This window comes from Lepus europaeus, chromosome 22, assembly GCF_033115175.1.
Source record: "Lepus europaeus isolate LE1 chromosome 22, mLepTim1.pri, whole genome shotgun sequence".
NCBI lineage: Eukaryota > Metazoa > Chordata > Mammalia > Lagomorpha > Leporidae > Lepus > Lepus europaeus.
The window spans coordinates 43,267,260-43,287,604 of NC_084848.1; the positions used below are offsets into that span (position 1 = coordinate 43,267,260).

The following is a 20,345-nucleotide window of genomic DNA, read 5'->3' on the forward strand; positions in this document are numbered from 1 at the left end:
TTTGGGACTCAGCAGCAGTGGCTGTCACTTCTTAAGATTTTGTTCAAGAAAGGAAGAACAGCAGCTGACCCTTGAGATCTGGGGTGGGAAGGAAGGGAAGGCGGGATGTAAACAAAAGCAAACGCCCTCTGGTTCCCAGCATGTCTCCGCCCACCCCACACTGAAGTCCTAGGAGAGGGCCAGTAAGTCTATCCAGGAATGCCCTGGCCTGGACTCCATTTCCCAGAGTCACCCGGTGCTCTTACGTTTTCCTGCTCTGAACGCCTGTGCGTGTGCATGCGGAAGAACGTGCGCATGCGCGTGCCTTTCCATGTGGCTCGGAGTTGGGAACAGAAGTTCATTTACTGATCAGAGAGGGCCCTGAGAGGCCGCGCTGCTCCTTCTCCCGCATTCACTGGGGAGTCTTGCTCTGCAAGTGCAGTTGCAGGCGGTTCGGGAGCGCACACCCAGACCTGCCGCCCGCCGCTTCTGTGCTTCTGCATCTGCCACCGTGGGTCCCAAGTTCCAGCGACTTCTCCTGTCCCACACTCTCCGCTTTGCTCCCCGTGTGTCCTGAAGAAAGGGGACCTGCTCCCGAGATTTTCCACGGCAAGTATGGAGAACAGGAGAGGGCATCTATGCGTGTGTGGGAGAGGGGTGGGTGGGATGGCGGGTGGCGGCTCCCAGACCTCGATCACTTGCTTCTCAGTGATCCTGGGAGCTTCTCCGGCAGAATCAAAGCTGGGGCCCAGGTGTTGTGTCTCCCACCGCCACTTCCCGGTCTCCCAACACTTGGCCGGTCTCACGGGCTGCCTCGCTCAAATTCTTAATGTACACTGGGTGAGCAATGGCACAAGCAGGGCAATTGAGAGCACGCAAAGGAAGGAGTCCCATTCCCTATATTTAAATAATCCCAGTTCTCGCTTTGGGTGGGTCAGAGAATGCCTTGTGGCTGGGCCTCTGGCTATATCCCCTGGTAGTTCCAGCTGGGCGGGGCTCAGTGGCCCTCAGCTGGAGCCTGAGGCAGTGGAGAGGTGGGGATGGAAGATCAGAGTAGGATCTGGCTCCTGGCCCCCATGCGGGACCCTGTGGACACATCTGACAGCTGGGGCGCTATGTGTTTGGCTGACTTTCCCAGCAGCATGTGAAGCTTGTGCAGTAGCTTTGTGGATTGATCGCTCCTCCGTGTTTAATTAACAGACTCTTTTTCAATCTGGAGCTTGAGGCCATGGAAACGCAGCTGATTTATTTTCCTGTTTTTCGATTTCTGTCTTCAACCCTTCTTTCTTCTCATGTTATTAGGGATGTCAACTTTTATTACCTGCTGCTAACCCCTTTGCAAAGTGAGTAGTGAACTGAAATTAATGCAAGTCTACCGTGTGAGTTAATAATGAGCTACTTCAATCTGGATTTTCATAGTGGAGAGCTACGAAAACATAAATACAGAAAAGTATCAATTTTTCTTGTCTAGTTCTTTACAGTCACTCAATGCTCCACCTAGCTGATTATTTTACAGTTCACATGGTTTTAATTAAGAGGGCCAGTTACTTTTTTTTTTTTTTTTTTTTAATTTAACAGGCAGAGTTGGACAGTGAGAGAGAGAGAGACAGAGAGGAAGGTCTTCCTTCCATTGGTTCACCCCCCAAATGGCCACTGTGGCTGGTGCGCTGTGCTGATCCGAAGCCAGGAGCCAGGTGCTTCCTCCTGGTCTCCCACATGGGTGCAGGGGGCCCAAGCACTTGGGCCACCCTCCACTGCCCTTCCGGGCCACAGCAGAGAGCTGGACTGGAAGCGGAGCAACTGGAACAGAATCCAGTGCACATATGGGATGCCGGTGCTGCAGACAGGGGATTAACCAATTGAGCCACTGAGCTGGTCCATTACTTTTCTTTTTTTTTTAAATTATTTATTTATTCATTTGAAAGGCAGAGTTACAGAGAGGCAAAGACACACACACACACACACAGAGAGATCTCCCATCTGCTGGTTCATTCCCCAGATGGTCACAATGGCCAGAACTGCATGGATCTGAAGCCAGAAGCCAGGACCTTCTTCCAGGTCTCCCACACAGGCACAGGGGTCCAAGCACTTGGGCCATCTTCCACTGCTTTCCCAGGCCATAGCAGAGAGCTGGATCAGAAGTGGAGCAGCCAGGTCTTGAACCGGCACCCATATGGTTTTACCCGCTCAGAGAAAACACCAGCTCCAAGTTACTTTTCTTATTCTGGGTTCTGTGTTTAACCCCATGACATTTTCAACATGGGAGGATATTAGTGGTAGATTTTCAAAATGACTGGTCTGTGGAAGCCTTTGTACAAGGTGTTAATGTGAAGAGGGGTAAGGAAGAAAAGAGAAAATGTGCCCCTCTCCCCCCACAGAGATGCCCACACAGTATGGTAAAAGATGTGGCTTTGGGCTGGCACTGTAACTCAGTAGGTTAATCCTCTGCCTGTGGTACCAGCATCCCATATGGGCACCAGTTTGAGTCCAAGCTGCTCCTCTGATCCAGCTCTCTGCTATGGCCTGGGAAGGCAGTAGAAGATGACCCAAGTCCTTGGGCCTCTGTACTCATGTGGGAGATCCAGAAGAAGCTCCTGGCTCCTGGCTTTAGATCAGTGCAGCTCTTCTGGCCCTTTTGGCCAACTGGGGAGTGAACCAGCAGAAGGAAGACCTTTCTCTCTGTCTATCCATCTCACTATCTGTAATTCTACCTCTTAAATAAATAAATAAATCATACTTTTAAAAAAAAAGAGCAATGTGGCCCTGAAAACTAGTGCTATAGACTTTCAGTATAATGAAGTTTTCACTTGATTAACTGAGTGATTCATAGATTCTGTGAGACTCATTTAGCATAGTAAGGTTACCTAGGAAGTAAAAATAGAAAGGGAATCCTGGATAGAGGATAGAGGATAGTGTGTTTTTGACCTTTTCTCCCATGTACTCCCTATCACAGTGCTTGTGAGTGGACAAGCAGTTATGTGTTTCTGCTAAAAAGATTTGCTTCACACCCAGGAAACAACTACTTTCTCAGCAACTATGTTGTGTGTACATTAATATGAACTTGAAAACAGCCAAGAACAGGATTCCTGGACTACTCAGGCTAACTCACTGTCCTTGGCACATCATCCCCTGCTCTGCTATAAGTTTCCGGCAAGTTCTTTAAAATTTTTAGGAGAGAGATGTTTCATATGAGAGACATAATCTGATAATGTAGCAGTGATGTCTTTAAGAAAAGGTGCCATGTGAGGAAGCAATCTGATGTGTCCACTCATCTTCCCATTAATAACTCTCATTGATGTCTAGCACAGGGTGGCAGAAGCAATCCTCCTAATGAATTGCATCAAGCCAGGAGGATTCATCTACAGTTTATCTGAGCTTTCCTTGTATGAGGGAATAACCAAAATACTACATTGTATAGGGTTTTTTTTTTTTTTTAATTCATTTTATTTACTTGAAAGGCAGATTTACAGAGAGATGGAGAGACAGAGAGAGAGGTCTTCTATCCATTGGTTCACTCCTCTAATGGCCACAATGACTTGGGCTGGGCCAGGCTAAAACGAGAAGCTAGGAGCTTCTTCTGGTTCTCACACTTGATTTCAGGGGCCCAAACACTTGGGCCATCATCCTTTGCTTTCGCAGGTGAATTAGGGAGCTATATTGGAAATGGAGCAGCTAGGTCTTGAACCAGTGCCCATGTGGGGTGCTGGCACTGCCAGAGTCTGCTTAACCTACTACACCAGTCCCATGTGCATTTTTCAAAGGAGGGGAGGGGTTAAATTTTTTCTAATATGACTCTCAGAAGATTATAATTTGTAGTAGATGATGATTTTGGTTATATTTTGAGTTTCATTAACTTTCTATATTTTTTAAATTAATGAGTACTAGTAGTTACCTTATTTTTTTTTTAAGATTTATTTATTTTACTTGAAAGAGCTACAGAGAGGAGAGGCAGAGTGAGATAAGTCTTCATCTGCTAGTTCACTCCCCAATTGGCTACAGTGGTCGCAGCTATGCTGATCCAAAGCCAGGAGCCAGGAGCTTCTTCTGTGTAGTAGTTATGTTATGTTATCCTTGCTTTGGATAAACAAACTCGCTCCCATCCCTCATTTAAAATGCTTTTCAAAATAGGTTTATTTTGAGGGCTGCACTGTGACATGGCAGGTGAGGCTGCCACCTACAGTGCTGGCATCCCGTATGGGTGCTTGTTTGAGATCCAGCTTCCTGCCGTGGCCTGGGGAAGCAGTGGAAGATTGCCCAAGTTTTTGGGTTCTGCACTGCATGGGAGACCTGACAGAAGCTTCTGGATCCTGGCTTCAGATAGATCCAGCTCTGGCCGTTGCAGCCATTTTCAGAGTGAATCAGTGCATGGAAGACCTCTCTCTGTGCGTCTGCCTCTCTGTAACTCTGCCTTTTAAATAAATAAATAAATTTTTACATGCTACACCATGGAGCTGGCCCCAAGACCTAACAGGTTTTCTGGGTGCTTATCCTGGGGTTCACTTTGAGCACTAAGCATAGTTATTCTGTGTGACTGAATATTTCATGTTCCTTCTTATGGAAAAATTTTTCTCATGATCTGAGTAATTGGCTACATCTGCCCTTAGAGGAAACTAAAACTTAATTTGGCATTTGAACACCCAGAGTGCTGATTCCTGTAATCTTCTGAATTTAATCAGAAAATGTGTTTTGAAACATTTGGTTTATGGGTAGGCAGGGCAGTTTTCCTGGATCCCTGTGAGAATTGATGAACTGATGGTGTTTTTCTACCCCACATTATATTCTGAAATTTACTTCATTTTATTTTCTTAAAATAACTATATTTGAAATTTGCTCCCCCCTTCTGAAATGTTTGTGCTTCTGTCCTCCTTATAACCATGGACATGAGTAGACATTTTCCTTCTCTTTATGATGCTACAAGAACAATGGGACATTGCAGCTCTCTCCCCTAGCAGCACATCTTCCTCAATGTTTCTCTTTGAATTAGTCCCTGGGTTAACTTGGCTGCACAAAAGGCATATACCTAAACCCAGTGTACCTATTGAATGAAAGTCATCATAAAATCAATATGCCTTGTAAACCTCTCATCTTTTGTTTTGAAATGTGTTGTGAATGTGTCTTTTATGTTAGTGTCTGTAAGCCGGAGACTTCCCACTTAAGGCAGAAGGCTGCTGAGGGACAGCACAACTGTAGCTTTGTTCTGTTACTTTACTGTGGCTACTCTCTCACCCTTTCTCTTTATTTTATTAAGATTTGAAAATTTTATTTTAAAGCAGAGTTACAGAGAAAGAGGCAAAGACAGAAGGATGGGGATCTTGCATCTGCTGGTTCACTCAAGAGACTGCAATGAATAATGCTGGCCCAGCCTGGAAGTCCAACCCAGTGTTCCACGTTGGTGCAAGGACCCAAGTGCTTGTGCCATCTGTTTCTGCTTCCCCAGTTGTGTTAGCAGGGAGCTGGATCAGAAGTGGAACAGCTGTGACTCAAACTGGCACTCATGGGGCTGACATTGTGGCACAATGGGGAAAGCCACCATCTGCAATGCCAGCTTCCCAAATGAGCAGCAGTTCATGTCCCAGTTGCTCCACTTCTAACCTAGCTCCCTCCTGATGGCCTGAGAAAAGCAGCAGAGGATGACTCAAGTGTTTGGGCCATTATAACCCATGTGGGAGACCCAGATGAAGTGCCTGGCTCCTGGATTCTGTGTGCTTCAGCCCTGGCCATTGCAGCCATGTCAGATGGAAGATCTCTCTCTTTTTTAGCATTTATTTATTTATTTGCAAGGCAGAGATAGAGAAAGGGAGAGAATGAGAAAGAGATTTTCCATCTGCTGGTCTACTCCCTAGATGGCTGCAATGGCCAAGACTGGGCCAGGCCCAAGCCAGGCACCAAGAGCTTCATTCAGGTCTCCTACTTGGGTGGCAAGGACCCAGGTATTGGACCATCTGCTACTTTTCCAGGGCCACTAGCAGAGAACTGGTTCAGAATGGAGCAGCCAGGACATTAACTGGTGCCTATACCAGATGCCAGCACTGCAGGCAGCAGCTTTACCTGCTAATCCACAATGCTATCCCATCTGACTCTCCCTCCTCTCTGTAACTCTGACATTTTTTTTTAAGATTTATTTTATTTATTTGACAGAGTTACTGATAAAGATAGAGACAGATAGAGAGGTCTTTAGTCTGCTGGTTCACTTCCCAAATGGCTGCAATGGCCAGATCTGAGCTGATCTGAAGCCAGAAGCCAGTAGCTTCTTCCAGATCTCCATGTGGATAAATGGCCAAGGACTTAGGCCATACTGTACCACTTTCCAAAGCACATTAGCAGGCAGCTGGATTGGAAGTGGAGCAGCCAAGACCAGAAACAGGGACCATATGGGATGCAGGGATGCCTCAACCAGCTGTGCCACAGCACTGGCCCCAAAAACACTGACCTTCACATAAATCAATCTTTTTTAAATGGTGGACACACATATTGGATCCCAGCATTTTATTTTGTGGTGGCTTAATCCACTGTGCCACAAAGCCAGACCCACCCTTTATCCTTCTGATGACTTGTGTGTCATGATCTTGGTGATATCTGCTGAACAACTGTTTGTATTATGTTAGACTCTTCTGTTTTATTTTGGTTGTCATTTGTTGAGTTTATTTTGGCTGCCACTTTTGGGTAGCAAGCTGTGATGTCATCAGTGGCTAAAGCTGCCATGTGTTAGGCTGGCACTGATTCTACCTTTCAATTTCTTCAAATAGAAGTGGAAAATGAAATCCTCTTAAGACTAACATGCTACAAAGTAACAACTGGAAATCAAGCTTCCTTTCTTCTCACCTAACAGATCCAGCTGGTCTCTGTGTTTCTCATTTTAGCCCAAACCTATATAGCTTCCTAGAGCAGAAGGAAGCTCATTTTTTAAGGCAGAATTCATAGTTGTGGTTGTCCATTCACCTCTGAGAATTAAAGCCATCACTCTGCTTTTTGACTGGTTCTCAGTCTGTGGTGGTGCCCTCTCTCACAGGAAGACAGATTCTTCACAGAAGAATACACCTAGGTGGAGAAAACTTTATGGAGTGGGTTTTCCAAAGTGAAATGGAATTCTGGCCTGGACATCCTTGAGATCATGATCAGCAGAGTGGGGAAATTCTTAGCTATGTCCATTCACATCCTTTCCTTTTTGTTCAATGTATTCCTCCCTTACATAGTGCTCCGTGCTCTCCTTCTGTTGCACACACACAAGGCATGTCTGTGATTGAGGCTGTTTGTGTACCGCTGAAGTATCTGGAGTTGCCTTTGTCTCCATCTCTAACCAGAAACTCAGATGCAGAGTGAGCTGTACTGGGTAGTATTATTTCTTTTAGATTTGAGTGCTTGGATAGCAAAAGAAATACATATTTTTTTCTTATAGAATGGATTGAGGAAGCACTACATAAAGTCAGCAGCAACTTTCTTGGCTCCTGTTACATGTCAAGATGAGTCAGAATATTCAGGGCCATTTGTTAAATTTTTTTTAAAAATTAAAAATATTTATTTATTTGAAAGGCAGAGTTACAAAGAGAGAGAGACATAAATCATTTATCCATTGGTTCACACCCCTATTGGCCACAATAGCTGCAGTTGGACTGGATTAAAGTCAGGAGCCAGTATCTTCTACATTTCCCATGTGGGAGTAGGAGCACAAGCACCATCTTTTGTAGCTTTCCTAAGGCACATGAAGGAGCTGGATCAGAAGTAGAGCAGCAGCTGGGACATGAACTCATGCACAATATGGAATACCAGCATCACAGGCAATGGCTTTCCCAGTATGCTCTACTGTCTGTTTTATTATTATTATTATTTTTATTTGAAAGGCAGAGTTAGAAAGAGAGATGTAAATCATTTATCCACTGTTTCACACCCCTAATGGCCACAGCACTGGGGTTGAATCTGGATTACAGTCAGGAGCCAGTATCTCCTTCTATATTTCCCATGTGGGAGTAGGAGCATAGGCACCAAACTTTGTAGCTTTTCTAGGCACATGAAAGAGCTGGATCAGAAGTTAGAGCAGCTGGGACATGAACTCATGCACAATATGGAATACCAGCATCACAGGCAGTAGCTTTCCCACTATGCTCTACTGTCTGTTTTTATTATTGCTATTTTTATTTGAAAGGCAGAGTTAGAGAGAAGCAGAGGCAGAGAGAGAGAGAGAGAGAGAGAGAGAGAGAGAGAGAGAGAAAGGCCTTCCATCTTCTGGTTTACTCCCCAGATGGCTGCAATGGCTGGAGCTACCCTGAACTGAAGCCAAGAGCTGGAAGCCTCTTCCAGTTATCTCACATGGGTGCAGGGGCCCATGGACTTGGGTCATCTTCTACTGCTTCCCCAGACCTTAGAAGAGAGCTGGATCAGAAATGGAGCAGCCGAGACTCAAACCAGTGCCCATGTGGGATGCCAGCAGTGCAGGCAGCAGCTTTCCCTGCTGGGACACAGTACCAGATCCTCTATTGTCTCTTTTATGGAAATATATATTTAAGGGATATTAGAAGGCCATTCAGTCCCTCCCTACAAAACATTTTGAAATAATGATTGACAGTCCACAAGACTGCTTCCAAAAGAGAGAGCTGCAGGGACAGAGAGGCAGTGATGTAGAAAGGGTATGAGGAACAAGGGAAGATGTGAAGGCTGGAAGAAATCTTGAAAAGTATTCTAAAGGATAAAGTAATAGGACACAGGACATTTGTGCAGATTTCTATGATAGGGTTTTCCTTTTTTTTTTTTTTTTTTAAATTAGAGATAATTTCTAACATAATTTGTGATATACTTGACTCACTTTTCAGTTTTCCTCTTACAGATAAGATGTGCTTATAAGATATAGAGGGGCTGGTACTGTAGTTTAATCCTCTGCCTGTGGCACTGGCATCCCATATGGGCATCGGTTCTAGTCCCAGCTGCTCCTCTTCTGACCCAGCTGTCAGCTATGACTATGACCTGAAAAAACAGTAGAAGATGGCTCAAGTGCTTAGGCCCCTATACCCAAGTAGGGGACAGAGAAGAAGTTCCTGGCTCCTGGCTTCAGATCAGTGTAGCTCTATCTGTTATAGCCATTTGGGGAGTGAACCAGCAGATAGAAGACTTTTATCTCTGTCTCTTCCTCTCACTGTCTATAATTCAACCTCTCAAATAATTAAAATCTTATAAGATGTAGAGAAGTACTGGAATTAAATCAATAGTACACTCCTAAATATGCAGTTAGCATTAAATTTTTGTTGAGAAAAGGATGAGCTTGGCTTTATGTGTGTCTTGCTTAGAGCAGAATTTTTATGACTGAATTTGAGATAATTAAAAATCAGTTTCATAATTGAAACATTGACCATTTTTACTGCTGCAGCCTCCCCCTCACTCTGTATCCCTATGCAGATAGTCCACATGAAGGTACAACATAAAGAGCGGCCTGCATATCTGGAGTAATGCAAATATGCCCTTTGCTTAAACCAGGGGATTGATCGACTGAAGTTCTTTGTGATTCAGTTTACATTTTTCTGTAGAGTGAAATATAGTGATTTGGGTAAAGTATCTCATCTTCTAGTAGATGATTCCAATTGGCTTTCTTATCCATCTACTTCACATCACAGGTGATTCCCAAGACAGGTATTGGGCTCTATCAAATAAAAAAAGAAAAAGTAGCCTCTTCAGAGTTGATGTATTTCTCCTGGAAAATTGGAGAAATGTTTTGTAAGAAGCAGTTCATGGAGGATGTGTACTCCCCTAGAAATGAGACTGAAATGATTCCCTTTAATTGGCCCTCCCTGAGCTAGTTCTTGAGGCTCATTGATCAGGACAAAAATGCTAATATTTATAGGCCAATTATGAATGATCCATGTTTGTCTTACACATGAGATGTCTGCAGATCTGTTTCTCAAGACCTTTAAGATAAAATAAGAAAATTTTGTAACAAAAGAGAAGGTTGGCGTTGCCTGTTGCCTTGGTCTAGGATCTGTGCATTTATTACCCACTTAGTACTCTGACTCCTATTGTGCACATCTCCGATGGTTCTTTTTTGGCCATTCCTATGTCCAGATTCCTTAATGGGTGACAATCTTTGTCCAGACTTCCAGTCTGATAACTCAGCCCAAATTGGAGTTGACTAGTTTGTATACCCACTTCAGGATTAAGGTGGTCCAAAACTGCCAGTGCCCAATGACTGGGCTGCCTTTATGCTCACTCAAGAGATAAGACTCTGGGCACAGGTCTCAAGTGGTTTGTTTGGTCCTCTTCCCTTTATCTCCCTGGTGACCAGGCTGATTCTCAGGTAGGCAGGGAACTTGTTGGCTCACAGAAGTCTCCAGATTTCTGTTTTGCATTCATCTGCAAAATATTTGAAAGTTTCCTCTTGGATTGCCAAAGAACTGAGTAGGGAGTTTTATTTTGTATTGAGATGTGTCTTTATAAAGACAGGTGTCACTGAAGACTGTGTGTCCTCAGAATTAACTGAACTCACCCAGGCCTGCATGGAGTTCCAGGATCCTTGCTTCAGGCTGAACATTGCCTGCTGTTGTGAGCATTTGGGTGTGTACCAGAAAATGGAAGAAATCTCTCCTTCACTCCATCTCCCCCTGTCTTTCAAATAAAATGAAAAACAGATAAAAATTGGAAAAAAAATGTGTTTTTCCTTGTGTCCTAAGGAAAAAGTAATTACTGTTGTTATAGATAGAACTCATTTGTATACTTCACAAATACTCATCAATCTCAGGTTAAAGGTTTGTTGATCACTGCTGGCTGGGCTGCCTACTCAGCTCCCATTCTGTAATGCATCCCCTTCCATCATCTGCAGTTCACTTTGGGTGCTCATAAAACACCAAACTGCCTGCTGACTTTGCATCCCTGTGTTCTTTATTCATAGCTTGGCCATTGTCTCACTTTCTTTAGCAGCATGCTAATTTTTATGAGTAGTTCACAGGCAAAGAATAATGAATTCATTGATTTTCTCTGAGCTTTTGTCCTAAGTGGTTTATTTTCTGAAATTGATTTTGGGTGATGTGTAGAATTTTGCTGGATTAGAAGTTGGGGTGCAGAATTTTATGTTAAAGAAATAGGGCTGTCACTGCCACTTGCACTGTGTCCTACCCTGCAACCTATGCCTGCCTTTGGATTCTGTTTTTATAGAGTGTTGGAATAAGGCAGTAGTGATTCAATAAAGGAATACATTTTCAATTGTTAAACATTTTTATTTTTATTAATACAAAGAGAAAAGATTGCATAAGAATGTAATTCCAGAAGAACATAACCATACTTCTCTACTTCCTCCTCCTTTCTTCCTTTCTCTTTTTAAGGATTTAATAAGCTGGCTTTTTTCCCTAACCTAGTCTTTACCCCTTCACCTCCAGCCTTCCTGTCCATTTGTTCCTACTTTACAATCTAGTACTTTAAGCTTTTTCCCCCTTCTTTCATGCATGTTTTTGCTTATTCCTACCCCAATTACAAAGAAGGAAAAATGAATAAAAATTGAGATATTGATTCAATGACAGGAATCCTATCCAGAAATACAGAAAAAAGTTATCTCCTTTTTCTTTTTATTAACAATTTATTTATTGATTTAACTTTCTGGAAGAGGCAGCTGGAAGTTCTCTGAGGTCTGTCCTTAGAATGTGAGGAGAGCCAGAGATATTGGATAGACTCTTTACAGTCTGTCTGTTTTACTGTGAGAGATGTTGTTCCACTTGCCTGTGGCAGAAAAAAATGAAATTTCAATGATTTTTTTTTCTGCATTACTAATTTTTATGAGTCTTTTCTTTATCAATGGATAGAGACCTGTCAAATTTGCCATGAGCAAAAAATTTCACAGAAACAACTGCTTCCAGAGGAGATGCATGCCTCTCCATTCCCATGTGGCCTTCCCCTGAGATCTCCAGGTGGCTTCTCTTGGTCTCCTGAAAGCAAAGAGAAGATTCCAACCACAGAAAAAGTTCACTACGACTATGGTGTTGTTTCTTGGAAGTTCCTGTCCAAAAAGTAATCATTTAAGAACAGCAGGGGCATTTTATTAGTTTCACAGGACTCTCTTATTCCTGGCTTTAGTGGAGAGGAAAAATAACCAAAGTTGAAGTGTGATTCTAGGCAAAGCACAATTATTTTTCTGCATAATGAAAATCCTCAATTTTTTCTGCACATTGTTAGTCTTACATGGGTTAGAAAGAAAAATACCATTTAATGTCTTAGAACTCTCCAGTGTTAAAAAGTGCAAGAATTAAAAATTGCTATTTTGTGCTCTTATAAAGCTCCAAAAGCATTAACATTGTGCATTTCTGGGTGATTGGAAAATTCTAAATTTGAAATCAATTAATTGGCTTTGCAGAGTAGGAGGAAAATAATTGGTTTATGAATTATTTATAAAGAGAGACTATGAAAGAAGCTATTCATTGGTCCCAATTCTCTATGATAAGCTTCAGTGTTTATGAAACCATGATTCATTTTATTTTATGAGCTATGTCCACTTGAAGTTGCAAAAGAAAACATACAATAGTGGTTGCAATTCACTTTAACAGATTTTTTGAAAGATTTTATTTATTTATTTGAGAGGCAAAGTTTCTGACAGTGAGAGGTAGAGACAGAGAAAGGTCTTCCATCCATTGGTTCACTCCCCAAATGGCTGAATAGTCAGAGCTGCTCTATCCAAAGCCAGGAGCCAGGTGCTTCTTCCTAGTCTCCCATGGGTGCAGAGGTTCAAGCACTTGGGCCATCTTCTACTGCTTTCCCAGGCCATAGCAGAGAGCTGGATTGAAAGAGGAGCAGCTGGAACTAGAACCGGTGCCCATATGGGATGCCAATGCTGGAGGTGAAGGATTAACCTACTGCACCATGGCGCCAGCCCCACAATTCTCTTGAGAACAGAAACATTTATTCCTGAGTCTTTTACTCTTCTTATATTTATGAGATGATGTCTGATTTCTTTTGGAGTTCTCTTTTGTTCTTTGATTATTTTCTATGACTAGTTTCTTAAAAGGACTTGCATTGTTAACATCTACAGTTAGGCCAATGAAGTCCTGAGAGCACACATATGTCTCTAGAATTAGAGGAGTGCTCATCATTCTCATACTGTGTTCTGTTGCTGTTCAGCCTGTGACAGTGAGACATGTAAATAAGAAACCAGAAACTCAGCATATGGTTACCCCACAAGGAATCTTACCTTGTCTGTATCTGAATAATTTTGATAGCCAGGTGTTTTTAAGTTGCTAAATATTCTCCTAATTTGTATTTATTTAAAGACTATTAACTTAGTATACAATTTTTATTACCATAAGTTGATTGCAGGTAAGGAATTTACAAATTCATACCTTGACTAGAAGTTTTACTTTGTAACAATCACAGGCTAGCAGAAGTCATAAACCATTAACCCTCATTTTTCTAAAATAAGAGGTTGTAATTAATATGAGTATATAAAGAATATATTTTTTGGGATGGTGCCATGCTCAATAGGCTAATCCTCTGCCTGCAGCACCAGCACACAGGTTTCTAGTCCCAGTCAGGGCACTGAGTTCTGTCCCAGTTGCTCCTCTTTCAGTCCACCTCTCTGCTGTGGCCCGGGAGTGCAGTGGAGGATGGCCCAGGTTCTTGGGCCCTGCACCCGCATGGGAGACTGGGAGGGGGCACCTGGTAGCATGGTGCGCCGGCCGCAGCATGCCAGCCACAGTGGCCATTGGAGGGGTGAACCAACAGAAAAGGAAGACCTTTCTCTCTGTCTCTCTCTCACTGTCCACTCTTCCTGTCAAAAAAAAAGAATATATTTTTTAAGATTTTATTTATTTATTTGAGAGGTAGAATTACAGACAGAGAGAGGGAGAGACAGAAAGGTCTTCCTTCCGTTGGTTCACTCTCCAGATGGCTGCAATGGCCAGAGCTGCACGGATCTAAAGCCAGGAGCCAGCTGCTTCTTCCTGGTCTCCCATGAAGGTGCAGGGGCCCAAGCACTTGGGCCATCTTCCACTGCTGTTCCAGGCCATAGCAGAGAACTGGACTGGAAGAGGGGCAGCCAGGATTAGAACCGGCACCCATACGGGATGCTGGCACCACAGGCAGAGGATTAACCTCTGCACCACGGCACCAGCCCCAAGTACATGAAGAATTTAGAACAGAAAATCTACCAGCCTCATGGAGTTTATCTCCTTTTCAAAACTTTTAAAAACATTTAGGATGCAAAATGCTAATATAAGGTGCTGTAATTAAATTCACACAAACAAAAGATGTTTTATTAGTATGTTTTACTTCATTATTTAAGTTAGATACTGTTAGGAAATTCTAAATTATTTTGTGGATAAATTGTAATTTCATTTCATAGGTGTATTGAGTAGAAACACAAGCTTTTATAATCAATTATTTATATTTAAAACATATGCTTATGTATGTTTTATATTAAAATAACAGCATTTTATGAAGTTTAGATACATCTTGTTCAATACAAGCCTATACTTTTTTTAAAGTTTTCTTTAAAAAGAATCTTTGTATTTATTTTTTTAACACAGCAAATTCAGAAAAAAGCATTTGGGAAACCAACATTATTAATATTAACTCTGAAAGCATTTCTACCTCTTTACTGAATGACTTTTCCTTCTGTCAACTTTAAACTCTAATGAATAAAAATTGTGTTTTGAACATAAGTTTTTCATGTTAATCTAACACTTTAGGACATTTGTATTTGTTTTATAAGTCTTAAGGAAAACAATAAGGTAATCTCTCATCTAGACAATTCTGGAATCTTTTATTAGATTTAGAATTTTACAGCAAAGTAATATGATCTCTTTGTCCAAATATTATGGCTTTTAAAAAATTTCTCTTCATGTATGTAAATTAATAAAGCTTATTTCAATATATATTTTCTGTGTTTTCATTTGCTGAAGCAGGGTTCAAAGGGTGTTTTTAGGATCTTGCCAACATCAGCCCTATGTTCCCATAAATTATTGGAGCCATTAAATGGACAATAAAAACTGGTTGAGGCTACTGATGAATGCTTCAAAAGGAATCTGATACACACAGATTTTATTGTCATATTGAATTCAACTGAAGTCTTTCTTGAAACTGTACTCTTGATAGGCTGAAGACAGAGTAATGGAGTTAATTCTTTATGCCAAAGATACACAGATCTGTTGTACAAAGGCTTCATTCTCTGTTGATCATCAGTAACTTGAGGTCTTTCTGTAGATTCTGAATGGCAGTGCTTACAGCTTCATATTGCAAAGCACCGGCAGCATATTTGCAGTATTTCTGAGCTCTCACAAAGTCCTCAGGGGTGAGGTGGGTATCACCTTGGGGAATTGTACTGAAAGTGCAGGATCAATGGCTGGACTACTCTATAGAGTAGGTTGCATAGTATTCCTTGTTACACCCATGGTATGAGGCACTTTTGCTGGTGTGTAGGCTAGGGCATGTGCACCCAGAGGAATCTGTATTCAACTATAGCTGTCTGATGGCATGCTGCCTGGGTCAACTGCTGAAGATGATGATGGCTGAGGTATGTTGAGTGGGCAGAGATGCTACTACAGCATCTTCATTTTCTTCACCATCAATATCTTCCTCTGTTGCAATAGAGCCTGCTTGAGGAGTCTCCTTATTCTTTAAGCAATTATAGATATATGTTGCCTTCCACCTTGCATACTTTCTGTGTTTCACATTTTCATCAGTGTTATGTTAAACACGGTTATGACATCTATTAAAAGACTTGCAGTATAGAAAAACTTAATCATGTTTTTTGTGAAATAGCCCAGCACAATGTTCACTGTCTGCATATATAAATATTTTCCAAGAATAATTCCCCAAATGAGCAGAACCAACTGCTCCTTGGGTAATAGCTTCATTATCACCCAACTGTTTCTTTTTGTTGTTGTGAAGAACCTGAGCCTGGATCAAGGCACAGCTATTTTAGACTAGGCCTCCATCTTGTAACTCAGGACTGACCAGACCCTGAACCCTAAGGCAAAATCTCCTGAAAGAAGAAAAATAAACTCCCCTTGTGATAAACTCCCCTAGCAACAGCCAATCAGCAGATAGCAGGGAAATACCTGCTATCCAGGTGTCTTTTCAGGTAGTTAAGGTGATTGATAACATCCCAAATCCCTGCAGTTTGGCACGTACACCCTAGCGGCCCAGACCCTATACTTTAGCCAATCATTTTAAAAAGCATCAACCCCAAAGCCATCCAACCACCTTTACTAGTCTATTCCCAACACTGGATTTACTAATCAATTTTAAGAGATGTTCTTTAAATTCTCACAGAATGAGATGATTTGCTGAATGGTGCTATAATGTATAGAATGTCTCTGAAAACCCTATATAAACCCCACAAAGGAAATGGGATGGATTCTCATCAGAAGAACACTGTGATGATTGGAGGAGTGGACCCTAGCTTGAGCTAGAACAATAAACCTCTTTGCTTTTGCATCACTGAAGTCTCTCATTGGGATAATTGTGTCCCATCCAAGTCTGGTCTAACAGTTGTTATTGTTAAGATTTATTTATTTATTTGAAAGGCAGTTACAGAAAGGCAGAGAGATGTGTGCAGGGGCCCAAGGACTTGAGCCATTTTTCTACTTCTTTCCCAGGCCAGAGCAGAGAGCTGAGTCAGAAGTGGAGCAGCTGGGACTTGAACTGGAGCACATATGGGATGCCAGCACTGTAGGCCAGGGCTTTAACTTGCTGCACAACAGTGCCAGCCCCCAACTGTTTCTTAAGAGCTCCTAACTGACCCATTAATTTTGATAAAAATTTATGACACTCAGGAGTTTTATTATCAATATTCATTCTAGTTTTCATGGCATATAAATGACACCCTTGGTGAAATACATAATGAACAGCAATGGCTGCCAACACCCACACCTCAGATCAATTCTTGAGCAAGTATTCAGTAATAGGCCACCACAGGGCCCTACTTGTCATGCTCCTGAGCCATCAGGTGATGCTGTATGTTTTGTTTTTTTTTTTTTTTAATTTTTTTACTTTTTTAAATTTTGGCAGGTAGAGTTATAGACAGTGAGAGAGAGACAGAGAGAAAGCTCTTCCTTCTGTTGGTTCATCCCCTAAATGGCTGCTACAGCTGGTGCTGTGCCAATCCAAAGCCAGGAGCTAGGTGCTTCCTCCTGCTCTCCCATGCGGTGCAGGGCCAAAGCACTTGGGCCATCCTCCACTGCCTTCCCGGGCCACAGCAGAAAGCTGGACTGGAAGAGGAGCAACTAGGACAGAACCAGTGCCTCAACCTGTACTAGAACCCAGGGTGCCAGCGCTGCAGGCAGAGGATTAGCCTAGTGAGCCGCAGCGCTGTATGTTCTTAAACTGTGGGGAGAGTGGGGGCAGTGGAGCAAGCTCGGCCATCTCCACTCTAGCATATCACCACTTTTTCAAGCTTATACTTTTTTCAAGTACATATTCTTACATTCACAGAAAAACAGTTAAAACCAGACTGACTTTTGTAAAAATAATTCAGTGGTTATAGAGGTCTACTCATACAACATTTAAAATCGTTCAATAAAATACTCTGTGATTTAAAAAAAAAATTATTTATGTATTTGAATTGCAGATTTACAGAGAGAGAGAGAGAGAGAGAGAGAGAGAGAGAGAGATATCTGCTGGTTCACTCCCCAAATGACCACAATGGCCAAGGCAGGACTAGATTGAAGCCAGGAGCCAGGAACTTCATCCAGGTCTGCCACATGGGTACAGGGATCCAAGCATGTGAGCCATCATCCACTGCTTTCTCAGGCTCAATAACAGAAAGCTGGATCAAAGTGGAGCAGCCAGGACTCAAACCAGCACTCATATGGGATGCTAGTACTGTAGGCAGTGGCTTAACCCACTAAGCCACAGTGCCTGCCCCAAAATGATTTTTGGTTTCTGTATGATAGCCATACTAACTGGGGTGAGGAGAAATCTCATTGTGGTTTCTGTTAGCATTTCCCTGATGGCTAGTGATCCGGAAGATTTTTTTTCATGTGTCTGTTGGCCATTTGAATTTCTTCCTTGGAAAAATGCTTGTTAAAACTGCCTGTTAATATAACAGGAAAAATGGCTGTTGCCCATTTCTTGAACTGGATTGTTTGTTTTGTTGTTGAATTTGTTGAGCTCATTAGAGATTTTGGATATATTTACTAATAGTTTGCAAATGTTTGCTTCCATTCTTCTGTCAGTTGCTTCCTTTGTTGCAGTTCAGAAGCTTCTTAGCTTGATATAATCTCCTTTGACTATTTTTCCTTTTATTGCCTGTGCTTCAGGGGGTCTTTTTCCAAAAGTCTTTGCCTATGATAATGTCTTGCAGAGTTTCCCTGATATTTTCCCCTAGTAATCTGATGGTATCACATAGATTTAGATGGTTGATCTAATTACAGCTAATTTTTGTACAAGTTGCAATGTGGGGATCTTGTTTCCTACTACACTGTGAAGAACAAATTTTTCCAGCACCATTTTTGAAGAGATTGTCCTTTCTCCAGAATTGCTTTATAAAACTAATTGGTTTTAGATGTGTGGATTAATTTTCAGAGGTTCTATTCCTGTTTCATAGGTCTACATGTCTTTTGGCATGCCAATAACAAGCTCTTTTGATTATAACTGCCCTATAGAAGATCTTGAATTCTGGAATTGTGATGCCTCCAGCTTTGCTTTTGTTAATATTGCCTTGCATTTCATACCAATTTTAACATCATCTTTTTCCAAACTCTGAGAAGAAAGTTGTTGGTATTTTGATTGAGATCACATTGAATCTGTAAATTGCTTTTGGGGGGCTGGCATTGTGGAATAGTAGGTTGAGCCTCTGTGGCATTGGCATCACATGGATGCCAGTTTGGGACCCAGCTGCTCCTCTGATCCAGCTCTCTGCTCATGGCCTGGGAAGGCAGTAGAAGATGTCCCAAGTGCTTGGTCCCCTGTATCCATATGGGAGATGAGGAGGAAGCTCCTAGCTCCTGGGTTCAGATCAGCCCAGCATCAGCCATTACAGCCATTTGGAGAATTAACCAATAGTTAGAAGGCATCGCTTTCTGTCTCTCCCTCTCTCTGTCTATAACTGCCTCTCAAATAAATGATTATAAAAGTAAAATTAAACATAATTTCTTTTGGTAGTATGGAAATTTTGATGATATTAGTTCTTCCAATTTATGAACATGGAAGATTTTTATTTTTTGTGTGTTTTCTTCTATTTCTTTAATGTTTTGTAATTTTTCTTGTAAAGATCTTTCACACCCTTGACTAAATTTATTCCAACCATAAAGAATTTTATGGTTATCATGAACGGCACTGATCTGATAAGTTATTTTCCAGCCATGGCATTTTTGTGTGTATAATGGCTATTGATTTTTGTGTGTTGATTTTATATCTTACAACTTTATCAAGCTTTCTTATGAGTTTCAATAATCTCTTGGTGGAGTCTTTTGGTTTCCCAATATTTAGGATCATGTCATCTGCAAACAGATTACTGGACTTTCTCCTTTTTAATTTGTTTTCCTTTTTCTTGCATTCTTGCCGTGGCTAAAACTGTTAGTAGTGTATTGAACAGCAGTAGTGATGGAGAGAAACTTTGGTTTCAGATCTTAGTGGAAATGCTTCCATGAGTTCCCATTCAATATGATGTTGGTTGAAGATTTGTCATATACTGCCTTGATTGTGTTAAGGAGTGTTCCTTCTATTCCCAACTTGCTTAAGGTTTGTGTAATGAAAGCTTGTTTTTTATCAAATACTTTCTCTTCATCTATTGAGATCATCATGTGGTTTTTATTCTTTAGTTTGCTAGTGTCACATATCACATTTATTGATTTGCATATGCTGAACCATCCCTGCATACCAGGGGTACATTCCACTTGGTCCAGGTAAATTATCTTTATGATCTGTTGTTGAATTTTATTAGCTAGTAATTTGTTGAGAACATTTGCATCTGTGCTTATCGGAGATATTGTTCTTTAATTCTTTTCTCTATTGTATCATTTTCTGGTTTAGAAAATAAGGTGACACTGGCCAAATAGAAGGAGTTTGGGAATACTCTTCTCTTTCAATTGTTTTGAATAGCTTAAGAAGAATTGGAATTGGTTCTGTTTTAAAAGTCTGGTAGAATTTAGCAGTGATGCTTTTCTGGCTTTTCTTTGGAGGGTTTTTGTTACTGATTCAATCTCTGCCTTGGTTTTTGGTTTGTTTAGGTTTTCTATATGTCTTCATGACTCAATTTTGTTATCTAGTATGTTTCTTGATTTCTTCTAGGTTTTCTGATTTGTTGATCATTGTATGTGATGCCCACATTCTATATTACAGTGCTAATATAAGTTTTCAGTGTTCCACTTCCAAACCAGGTTCCTGCTTAATATCTCTGGGAATCATGGGGTGGTGGCTCAAATTCTTCAGTTCCTTTACGTAAGTGCAAGACCTACTACTTATTA

At 41.5% G+C, this 20,345-nt stretch overlaps 1 protein-coding gene and 1 pseudogene across 1 annotated transcript in view; one reads left to right on the forward strand and one right to left on the reverse strand.

The window, feature by feature from the left end:
- The first annotated feature begins 321 nt into the window (after positions 1-321).
- The window catches only part of LOC133751344 (zinc finger protein 260-like), a 44,066-nt gene continuing 24,042 nt past the window's right edge, over positions 322-20,345 (forward strand). Inside the window, exon 1 of the mRNA XM_062181342.1 lies at positions 322-588. The gene's annotated coding sequence lies outside the window, so the exon portion shown is untranslated. The remainder of the gene's footprint in view (positions 589-20,345) is intronic.
- On the reverse strand, positions 15,097-17,301 carry LOC133751175 (vacuolar protein sorting-associated protein VTA1 homolog; annotated as a pseudogene).